Source organism: Scyliorhinus torazame, chromosome 20 (genome assembly GCF_047496885.1).
Source record: "Scyliorhinus torazame isolate Kashiwa2021f chromosome 20, sScyTor2.1, whole genome shotgun sequence".
In the NCBI taxonomy this organism is placed as follows: Eukaryota; Metazoa; Chordata; class Chondrichthyes; order Carcharhiniformes; family Scyliorhinidae; genus Scyliorhinus; species Scyliorhinus torazame.
Window position 1 is genome coordinate 100,780,639 of NC_092726.1, and position 12,030 is coordinate 100,792,668.

Consider the following 12,030-nt stretch of genomic DNA (forward strand, 5'->3'; position numbering starts at 1 on the left):
GGGGCAGGAAAGTGGATCGATTTCGGTATGACGCCATTGAGTTTGAGCGGAAAGAATTATTGGGCCAGCTTGTGCGGCAGTATTTTCAATTTTAGTTTAAATTCATACTGTTCCCAGAAAATGAGCATCCCTCCAACCTGCAGACATTCCACTGCCTCCATTGGCTTGTGGAGAATCACAAGGAAACGTTTATTATTAATTTATTTTATTGGGAGAAATGATAAAACGCTGTTTCAGACTCAAGCGGTTTAGATGTTTCTGTTGCTGAAATCATTGTGCAATACCTGAGATCCTTGAATCTCTCATTTAATGGCCGATCTGTTTTGTAATTCAGATATTACAGAGTGAAGATCTGAAACGAGCTGGTGGAACGAAAATGTCTACATACCCTAAATATTTGAGCATTCAACTTCAGGATATGCGGATCCAGGATCAGTGTCACCCAAACTGCGACTGCTGTAATATTCAATCTGGTTGAGAGTGTTAATGGTTGCAGAATCTGCTAAACACAAAGTGATTGGTTAATGGATCAGTTGTTTGTGGTGGAGTCATCACAAAGTCATCATGACACATAATACTTCAACCAATCGGAGACGAGGTATTAATAACTTCACCATCTCTGTGACACTGTCCTTGAATTGATACATGCCTCCACTTTGGAAGAACATTCAGCTTTGGGAGATCAGGCGAAGAAACTGCTCAAACGTTTCAGGACAACTGTACAGAGGAAGACAGAGAGACATAGAAATATGGAACTTAGGAGCAGGAGTGGGTCTTTCGGCGCTTCTAATTCGTTCTGGAAATCATCATATGTGTTTTGACCTCAATTATTTTTGTGGTAGCAAATTACACAATATCGTAACCGAGTGAAGGACGTAATCCTGATTGCATTTTATAGGTTTCAGATCGATGCCACAAACTCTCCGCATTCTTCTGAACTCAAGCGTAAATGATCGTAAAGGACTCAATCTTTCCTCATATGTCAGACCCACCATTATAGGGATACATCTGGTAAATATTCGTTGCACTCCCTTTATAGCAAAAAAATATCACCCCTCAGATAAGGTGACCAAAACTGTACAATATTCCTGGTGTGGTCCCACGAAGGCACTTTATAATTGCAGCATGACATCCTGCTCTGCTACTTTTATGGCCAGCAAACCAGTTGCCTTCTGTTCCACCTGCTGTACCTGCAGGATTACCACAGCGACTGGTGTGAGAAGAGACCGGGTCTCGTTGCACAAACGCCTCTCTCAATTTATAACCAATCAGGTAATATTCTGCCTTCTTATTTTTGCTGCCAACCTCACATTTATCCACATAACTCTGCATATTCCCTGAATTTTCCCACTCAGCTCGGCCAAATCACACTGAAGCATCTTTGTATCGATCCTCCTTATAGCTCATCCTCTCATCCAACGTGTGGCATCTGAAGAGTTGGGCATATTGCATTCTTTAAATCATGAATGTATATTGTGAACAGCTTGGGTCCCAGCACTGAAACATGACTCAATGGACATGACTGCCATTCTGAAAAAAAATGTTTATTCCTACTCTTCTGCTTCTTTTCTGCCAAACATTATTCCATCCATCTTAATATCCTCCCCCCCAATCGTTTGCGCTTCAATGTCGCTTGCTAATAATCGGGTGAGGGACATTGTAGAAAGCCTTCTGAAAGTCTAGGTAAACCAGGCCCATGCCCCAATTCATAAATTCTACTGATTATATGCTCAAATAGTTCCAGTCGATTTCATAAGCATATTTTCCTTTTCGTAAATCCATGATGACTCTGTACGATGTTATCACTGTTTTATAAGTGGTCTGCTATTAAGTCTTTCATAATGTCTCTAGAATTGTCCTCACTACAGACGTTAGGTGTACTGATCTTTTCCCGTTTTCACTCTCCCTCTCCTTCTGGATAGTGGGATTACATGAGCTATCCTCCAATAATTAATTACAACGTGCAAATAATCACAAAAGATGACGCACAATGCATCAACAATATCTAGCGCCACGTTGGTAAGTTGCCTAGAATGTATATTTCAAGTCCTGATATTTATCGGCCTTCACTGTCATCAGTTTCCCACCTCCACTTCCTTACTAATACTGAGATTCTTCAGTAAACCCTGTGTTCCAGAAAATTTCTGGTTTGTTATTTATGTCCATCAGGTGGACAATAAATGTCACTTTTGTCATCTAACAGTTCCGTCCGTTCGGATAGTTAATGTGTCAGATAACCCAGTGGATTAAATAATATAAGGCATAATCCGTGAGGTCTGCATCAGCCGTTGGGTGTTTGATACAGAACCGCTTCCCCTGCCACAATAATTCCTTCTGTTTCAATTTCACTGACGGTAAATACATCAGAAGTGGATTTAGATCGTGGAACCCGCGGGCAATGGTTCAGGGAAGAGCCAGAATGCGCCAACTGGGATCATTTTGCTTCCTTTCTGTTCAGCCATTCTGGATAAACGGCACCCCTCAATACTGTTCACACTCTTGTACATTGTGTTCAGCCCTCCCCTGAACTGTTCTTGCACTTTCGTAATATCATGTTCAGAGCCATACAATCTACTCCAATTCCATCCAACCACAGTTCGATTGACTTTGATCTTCACTCTTCTACTTTCCAGTTATACCTGGTTAAAAATAAACTTTTATAAAAGCAACATACTGCGGATGCTGAAACTCAAATTATGTCACAGTCAGAGGGTCTGGCAGGAAGAGTCACATGGTCTCAAAGTGTTGGATTTGTTGGTCTCTCCCAGAATCCTGCCACACCTGCTGACTTTGTCCGGAAATGTCTGTTTTCCCGGTGTTAGAAATGAACATTTGTGTTTTATTTGGTTTTAGTTGACCGTTTTACTTTACATAAGATTATTTTTCTACCTTTGTGTTCTTAATCCCTTTTAGAAACTATGCCATTTAAATTATTCTTAATTTAATACATGACATGGTGCCTTTTCTCACAAAGGTTTCATTTATGTTAGTTACTTATGTGAAACTTAATTTTCCAATCGTATGTCTATTATAGCAAGTCAGTACATCTCCGCCTACCACAACTTGAGACCATGGTTAAAATGTAGTTTTGACTCCAAACTCTAAGTTGTTCCAACAAATAACAAACAACATTCATCTTAGCGCCGATTCATGCAGAACACATTCCTAAACTCCATCCGTCTATATGGATGCATTTATTCCCAGAATTTAGTCTTTCGATCAGTACCAACTGGGACTAATTCTTCTGCTTGCCACGTGATTTCATCCTCATGAAATAACCATTTGTATATCGTGTTTTTCATGATCAGCAGGTTTTAAACTCTTTGCAGCTAAAGATGTACAATTAAAATTAGTCGCTGTTACAATATGGGAACACAGCAGTCAATTTGGGGAAGGCACCATGTCATGTATTAAATGAATAATAATTTAAATGGCATCGTTACAAAAAGGGATTAAGAACACAAAGGTAGAAAAATAATCTGATGTAAAGTAAAAAGGCCACCTAAAACCAAATAAAACACAAATGATCATTTCTAACACCGGGAAAACAGACATTTCCGGACAAAGTCAGCAGGTGTGGCAGGATTCTGGGAGAAACCAACAAATGCAACACTTTGAGACCATGTGACTCTTCCTGCCAGACCCTCTGACTGTGACATAATTTGATTTACAGCATCCGCAGTATGTTGCTTTTATAAAAATTTATGTTTAACCAGGTATAACTGGAAAGTAGAAGAGTGAAGATCAAAGTCAATTCGATTCGAGCCGCACCTTTTATTGACATCTGCCGCTGCATTACTGTCACCAGGGCGAGTAACTCACAGATCAATAGGACTCCGAGTGATATGCAGATAACAAGAGGAATGGAAGTGCTTTCATCTTCAGGAGCTGTATTAACTATTCAGGAAAGTTTTCACAGATAAAGGTTTCACCGTGTAATTTTCAATGTTTACATGATTATCATTTTGAGAAATCCTCACAACAAGGCAATTCCAATCTCCAATTATACCCCGAATATAAAAATAACAATAATATTGAATGATTTCTATCAACGAGATGTACCTTCAGGCGTGGATGGAGAAGAAGTTGGAGAGAAAAGCGGATCTGTGGAACATGTTGAAAAAAATAAACAATTATTTGGGTTTGATGTTCGAAATTCAGCTGTTATTCTTAATTGATAAACGTGCTTCATATTCAGCACCAAGAACCAAACACCCCTGTCCAGCTCAAGCTCCCACCACTCTGTGCGATGCTTACCGGAACAAACCACACTGGCGTCTTCCTTGTGATCACAGTCAGCTTGAGGCCACACTGATAAAGGACAATCAGATAGAAAGGATTCATTTCCAGTGCACTTCACCTCATCCAGCCAGGTAGTACCGTTACCCTGGCCAAAAGCGGCCCCTCCTGGGGCCAATAGAGGGGGACCACACTCCAACTGCCTGCACACAACTCTGGCATCGTTCATATCCCAGGAATCATCACATACCGTGCCCCAAGTGTTGTTACACAATATCGCCACTCGCCCGGAGCATTTGGTGTCACCTTCAGCCAAGCGCAAGATTTTTCCTGAATTTGTCAAAGAAAAAATAATTATTACACTTGACGTGACACAAGCGCAGAATACAGTCAGGCAGCTGTTAGAAAAGATGAAGGAGAACCTGATTCTCCATCGCAGTCCTTGACACTTTAGTGTGGTCCCTTCATTGTGTTTCCCCCTGTTGATAAGACAGACATGTTGAATGAAGATGACATTAATATGTGAAATTACATCTGCAAACAAAGTAGTTCATTGTGTCACCTGAACAACCAATACCCGCATCTTCCCGATGATCACAGTCGTGTTGACCCCACGGGTCTACCTGACATTGCCAAAGCGTCGTCTCATGTGACAGATATTCGATCTCATCGAGCCAAGTGTGGCCGGTACCCATTCTAAATGATTTAGCGTCATAGTCAATGAAATCGGCGGTGCCGCAAAATAACTGTTTACAGATCACATCTGCATCACGGTTCTCCAGTTTGTCAGAGCACACTGTGCCCCAGGTCCCATTGCAGAACACTTCCATTAACCAGACGTAGCTCTTTGTGCTCTATCAATGAAATAACAAACATCTAGTTGCTTCTACTGACCAATTGTGTATCCAGAGTGCACTGCAATATATATGTTGCGCCAGTTGAGTTAACATTTTCATTGATATTATTTCTGAAAATTAACGGAACCGAGCAGCTGAAATCAAACGATACAGTCCATAATAAGTAACTGTGAATTCCAAACCAGACATTTACATGATGTGCCGCATTGAATGACTAGGAAACTTTGTAACGTTTAGTGTTGGGTTGAGTTACTGGGTTATGGGGATAGGGTGTGGAGGTGTTGACCTTGGGTAGGGTGCTCTTTCCCAGAGCCGGTGCAGACTCGATGGGCCGAATGGCGTCCTTCTGCACTGAAAATTCTATGATAATCTATGATGAATACGTTACTTTAAATCAGCCTGGATTGTCAGCAGAGCTTTGACAAATTCCCACATTGTTAACTCAGGTCAGAAAATGAGAAACCAGCGAGTCAGTAGTAAAGTTGCTGTAAAATTAGCTGTAAATTATTCTGTTAGTTAAATAGCAGAGGTTCGAACGGGATGTTTACATGGATTGGTGCTGGTGTTACTGTTCCTGATGATATACATCAACTAGTCATACTTTGCCCTCACAAGTAAACGTTCCAAATTTATAGGAGGCAGAAAATGGGGCAAGCAGTTAATTCTGAAGAGGACTGCACAATATATAACAGACACGATGGGCCGAGAGGTATTTTCTGTGCTGTGGATCTGTATGACCCTGGTACGACCATCTGTTGTACGAATAACATTCACAGTGAGTTCAGGAGAACATGTTTTTCTTCTGATTGCCAGAAAGTTGGAAGAAAGTGAAACTCAGAAAACATAAGATACTTGAGGCGGATGGCACCGATGCTTTTACACTGAGAGTATAAACGGAAGTGAGAGGAGAAAGAATCGGAAGGGAACATAGATCAGGTAGGCTGAACCAATGTTTAATGCTATTTGTGTGCAGAATAAACGCCACACATGGCGTTAGTCCGACTAACCTCCGTCAGTGCTGTTCCGACCAAATCGGGGATATATCTTCAGTATGAAACTTCGCTTATAACTGAAGGAAATACGATATTTACCTGAGCACATGATCTCCACATCTTCTTTATGATTGCAGTCGTGGTTTCCCCACAATGCATGGGGGCATTGCCAGATAGACGATTCGTTCCCGGAGCAGTCCAGCTCATCAAGCCAAATGGTGCCTGTGCCTGGTCCAGACGGAGCAGGAAATGGAAGCTGCAATGCACTTCGACAACCCAGCTGTTTGCAAACCACTTCAGCGTCTGTCAGGTCCCAGGAATCGTCACAAACTGAGCCCCAGGTCCCAGAGTAATACATCTCCAATCGGCCAGCACACCGGCTTGCCCCGTCAGACAGCCTTAACTGTTTCTGTCCTGATAGAAAATAATGCAGTGGAATATTATCCTTCGAACACAAATTCATATCACTGCTTAATTCAAACTATTGTGTAATAGCCGCTGAATTAAAATCTCCCGTTCAAGCTGCTGTTCACAGGTAAATGAATACTTGTTGTCCAACACTTTTGTAGTCTTACCTAAATGTATAATATGGTGACTGGAAACTAACGCCGTGAAGGCAATGTGGAACTGCTCTTCAATGGGACGTAGGGAAATGCCTGTTCCGAAAATCTGAATCAACCGATACAAATAATTTGGAAATTGATAAAGCGCGCAGTGGTTAGCACCGCTGCCTCACCCCGCCGCGGTCCTAGGATTAATCCCGGCCCTGGATCACTGGCAATGTGGAGAATTCACATTCTCCCCGTGTCTGCGTTGTTCTCACACCCACAACCCAAACATGAATAGCGTATGGTGATTTGGTCACGCTAAATTGCCCGTTAGTTGGAAAAAAATAGTGGGTACTCTCAATTTATTTTATAAAATCTGCACCGTGGTTTTCGGGATTGGCCCATTTCTATGCTGGATAGAATGTTTCGCCCGCAATAGTCTAATTATGCTAATTAATTAGTCTAAACACAATCCCTTTAAGCAAACATTTTATGTTATGTTTTTCACTGCATACTGTTTTGCTGCCCATATTTCATCAGATATCGCCATAACGTTCTTAATGGTACAAATCAAAAAATGTTCAAAGGGTTGGTAGCATCATTGAGAGAAAAAGCGGCTTAACAGCTAAAGCACTGACCCTCCCCGCGAATTCACCACACTTCCGGCTGAAAGGTTCAGAAGATCCATGTTCTTTCAAGACAGGAACATTTCTCAAATGCCTAGCTGGGAAAACAATATTGCTCCCTTCAAAAACGCTAATGCAAACAACACTTTCAAAAGTGAACCGCGCAAATTTGATCTCACCAGTAATGCCCACCGCAATTACATTCCCTCACACACTCCCCCCGCCTACCAAAATCACCTATTTGATCTATCCTGCACTTTCATCCGATAATATAATTTAGCTTTAGAATATAGTTGTCATGTTCAAATGCACAAATACATCAATCGATCCCCGACACTTAATGAGGAGGCGTCTTCGTAGTGGTATTGTTACTGGACTACTAATGCAGAGACCTGGGGATAGCTCTGGGGGCGCGGCTTCTAATCCCATCTTGCGAAATGGTGGAATTTCAATTCAACTAAAATCTGCAATTGGATGTCTATTGATGACCATGTCACCATTGTCGATTGTCGTAAAAACCCATCTCATTCACTAATGCACCTCAGGGAGGAAATCTGTTGTCCTAACCCGCTCTGACCTACATGTGACTATAGCCCCATACACCAATGCGGTTAAGTCTTAACTTCCCCCAGTCTGAAATAGTCTAGCACTCCACTCAGTTCAAGGGCAATTAGATTTGGGTAACAATTGCTGGCTCAGACAGCGACGCCCGCATCACAAGAACGAACAAAAATAAATCAACAGCTCCGACATTGGCTTTTGACAGACAATATCAGAATTCCTTTACATAAACCTTTCCTCTCCCTTTCAGTTGCGCTGTTGAAACCTACCCCTTTGACCAATTCATTTGTCATCGTTGTCATTGGTCCTTATTGGCTTTATCTATATTTACTGTGGGGCGGGACCTAGAGATTTATAACGTTGTTCAATCTGTCAGCATAGTTCCAAATATGTGTTATTACTGCCAGATGCTGGGGTTTGGACATAAATTTCCTCCAATATGGGCAACAGTTCTGCGGAAGAGGGATCAGGGAATGTTGGGATAGGTTGCATCTGAACGCAGTCGCGTCCCATATCCTTCCGGTTCAACTGGCTAGTTCCATCGGTCTGGTCAGGACAGATTTGGCAAACATTTTGGAGCTATGAGGTAACATTAGGGGAAATCAATCACGTGCAGAGAATCGGTACAGGCAGCAAGCACGAGAGGAGGGAATATCTGGGATTACAGGAGAAGAGAATATAACTCCTTTGAAATTAAGCTTGCAGTCTAGGGATGAAAATTCAGAGTGTGGGAAAAAATTTGCCAGCAGTGCCGAATACCGAGAACTATGATTCTGCCATTGCAAAGGTGAATTGTCTGAAACAGCTGCAGAAATATGCAAAATGAAAAAAAAATAGAGACATTAAGGAGGAGACCAAAGTCCCGCAAACAGCCATGTAAGAGTGGCCAATAATCTGTCCTGTGTGATATTGGGTGAAAGAAAATAGAGGAGTGGACACGCGGGACTTCTCCTCTAATTAGCCTCAATGTAGTGCTGAGGATTTTTTAACTTCCCGATTTGACCGGGTGTTCAGAACCCTGAGGGTTCTGTGTAACACAGATATGGACTCAATGTTCCCGTCGGCATAGGGCGAGGATGGGAGGAGTGGCAGATTTAAAATATTTGACAAAATAACAATTGTGACCTCGGAGTACTTTCATAGGCAGTGAGTGGTTTGGATCGGAAATGGACAGTGTGGGTATAATGGAGGTGAAGATCAATCATGTCATTGAAAAGAGAATTGATCAATTATGTGGAAGGGAAATAATACAGTCTGCGAGGGCACTCCAGGGCTGTGACGAGGTGAGTTACATTTCCAAAACGCTTGCACGGTCACGATGGACCGAATGGCCGCCTCATTTTCTGTACCACATTTTACTCTGCTCTGATTATCTGGATTGAGGGCACTCACCCGAGCAGATGACACTGGCTTCATTTCCATGGGAGCAGCTAAAATCGTCCACGGATGAAAGCGGACACTCCCACAACTGGGACTCGTTCCCGCCGCACCTGTAGTTCTCCTTCCACACTGGGCCGGTTCCCTTTCCAAAGGGAGCACCTCTCGTGATATTCTTTACCGCCCCGCACTGAAGATGCTCACAGATCATACTGGCGGCTTCTAAACCAAAGTAAACATCACACAGCGTCCCCCAGCGGTCTCCGTGTAACACCTCCACCCGTCCTGAGCACCTATCCTGGCCACCAATCAATCGGGGACCATGTTGTCCTGTTTCGGATATAAACACGGACCCACGTAACTGGTCGATAACCATTAGAATAATCACACGTCAAAGGTAAAGAAAGTAAATTATACCATCGCACCTATACCCACTGCTCATGTTCCCCAAGTAATCATTTTAAAGGAGTTAAAATGGTGCGGGACACTTTGAAGAAACTGCCTCAACTCAAATGTGAGTGTTCATCCTGAAAACCAATCTGATGGAATATTGCCGATTATAGAGGGTTTAAAGGCGACATTGTATAGATTCCAACTAAGTATAAGCTGTTTAATTAAGCTTTGCATGATTAGGCCAGTTTGAAAAACGTATCGGAAAGACTCAGTCCAGAGTTGACTGAATTATGTTTAAAATGCTGAAGGACCTTCAATGTTTAGACAGGGCGCTGATCGGGAAATGCAGAAAGAGGCCGTTTATCGGAATATGTTTAATTCTTCGGGATATGACGGTATTGGAAAATTCTCCATGTATTGTTCACTTCTATACACCACTGCTTGAAAACTATCCACTACAAGTGCTGGTGTCCGAATGTTAACCGGGCATTTGCAATTATGTTACTGAGCTAACTTCATTAATTTCTACCGGCAGCAAAAAATGACGGAGATACTTTATGTACCAAAATGGTGAGAACAGTTGTTTCACAGCTCCAGGCCCCAGGCTCGGTTCCCGGCTTGGTTCACTGTCTTTGCGGAATCTGAACGTTCTCCCCGGGTCTGCGTTGGTTTCCTCCGGGTGCTCCGGTTTCCTCCCATAGTGGAAACATGTGCAGGTTAGGTGGATTGGCCATGATAAATTGCCCTTAGTATCCACAAAAGGTTAGGTGGGGTTACTGGGTTACTGGGATAGGATGGAGGTGTGGCCTTATGTTGGGTGCTCTAGCCACGGGCCGGTGTTAACGTGATGGGCCGAATTGCCTCCTTCTATTACTGTATGATTATACCTCTTATTTCCGTTTTGTCAATACCCTAGATCTTTATCTGTTGACAATGTAAACACAGTTAATTACTAAATTACCTATTTTTATAGTCCATTAAGTGGATCATGACTGGGGAGACAGAGCTTGTCTATTGAAGTGTTCGATATAGAATGTTACATCAGTGTGTAATTAGCAATGATAATTTGTTGTTTTCAGAAGATCAATTAAAACGTAGACATTTGCCATAATCAATATCCCTGCTTACTTTGTAAGGCCACGCCAGAAATATGAAATTAATCACTGATTGGCCGGGCATCGTGATTAGAACTGAATATCTCGGACTTGGATTGTCTTTTGCTCAGTTACTGAAATATTGGACAAAAATGATCTATTATTCATAATTCAACACTCACCAGAACAGATCACACTGACATCGTTGCTGTGAGTGCATTGGGTCGATTTACTGAAACAAGAGGACAGTCCGCCAGGCTTGTCTCGTTGCCTATGCATTGAAATCTATCGCTGTGTATCAGTCCAGTGCCCTCTCCAAAATCACCCCCTCTACTCACAGACACGGCGACTCCACACTGAAGTTGAGCACAGACTACCATGGCATCATTCCAGTCCCAGTCAAGGTCACACACTGTTCCCCGGGTATTATCGACCTGGATCTCCAGTCTTCCAGCGCAGTGTGCACCTTGGGATACCAATCTGTGAAATCTGTGGGCTGAGCAACAATAGCTTACAATAATACAAATGATTTACAAATCTGTACACATCTGCTGAATGAAAATCTGTCACGATTAGTTCGGACATTGGCTCATTTCCGCTCCAACACTAATCAAGCAACTTACCTCCTTCCACCAAATGTTTTTGCTTCTCTCTCGACCATAATTTTTCCTTTCAGATTAACTTAATTGTCCGTATGTCTAAAAGAGATCGTCAGTGTCATGTTGCAAACACGCACTTTATCACCAGTGTGATAACGTTGACGTCTTGATTGATAGAGGGCCAAATTGAGGGGAAGTAATCCCTGACCTACCCATAGCAGCGCTGGCTCGATTCCCTGTTTCTCACGTCCATTTCCTACTTCAGAATCTAAAGGTCGAAATGTTGCCGCTGATGGAGCCGCGAATTTCACCCTGCACTTGAAAGCGAATGAGCGTTTACCCGCACCGTTAACCCAGCACAGGATGCAGGCCTTGGATGGTGAAGTAACCCATTTTATTAATCAGGATGTCCTAAAAGTTGAAATTCACAGCTGTCATTTCACTGCCTCTATTTTCAGTGAACAGATTCCATTCGGTAGAGAATAGACAAAGAAAGATTTTTACCTGAACAAATTACTCCGGCATCATTGGAATGCGGCGAGGACGAGGCATCCCAACGTTCTGAAGGACAATCCCGCAGAGCGGATTCGCTCCCTTTGCATTGCACCTTCCACGTCACAATGGGTCCGGAGCCTTCACCAAAGTGAGCCCTGCGCGGTGCAGCGCGCGCGGTGCCGCAGCCCAGGTCCCGACACACAACAGCGGCGTCCTTCGTGTCCCATTCCTGATCATGCACTGTCCCCC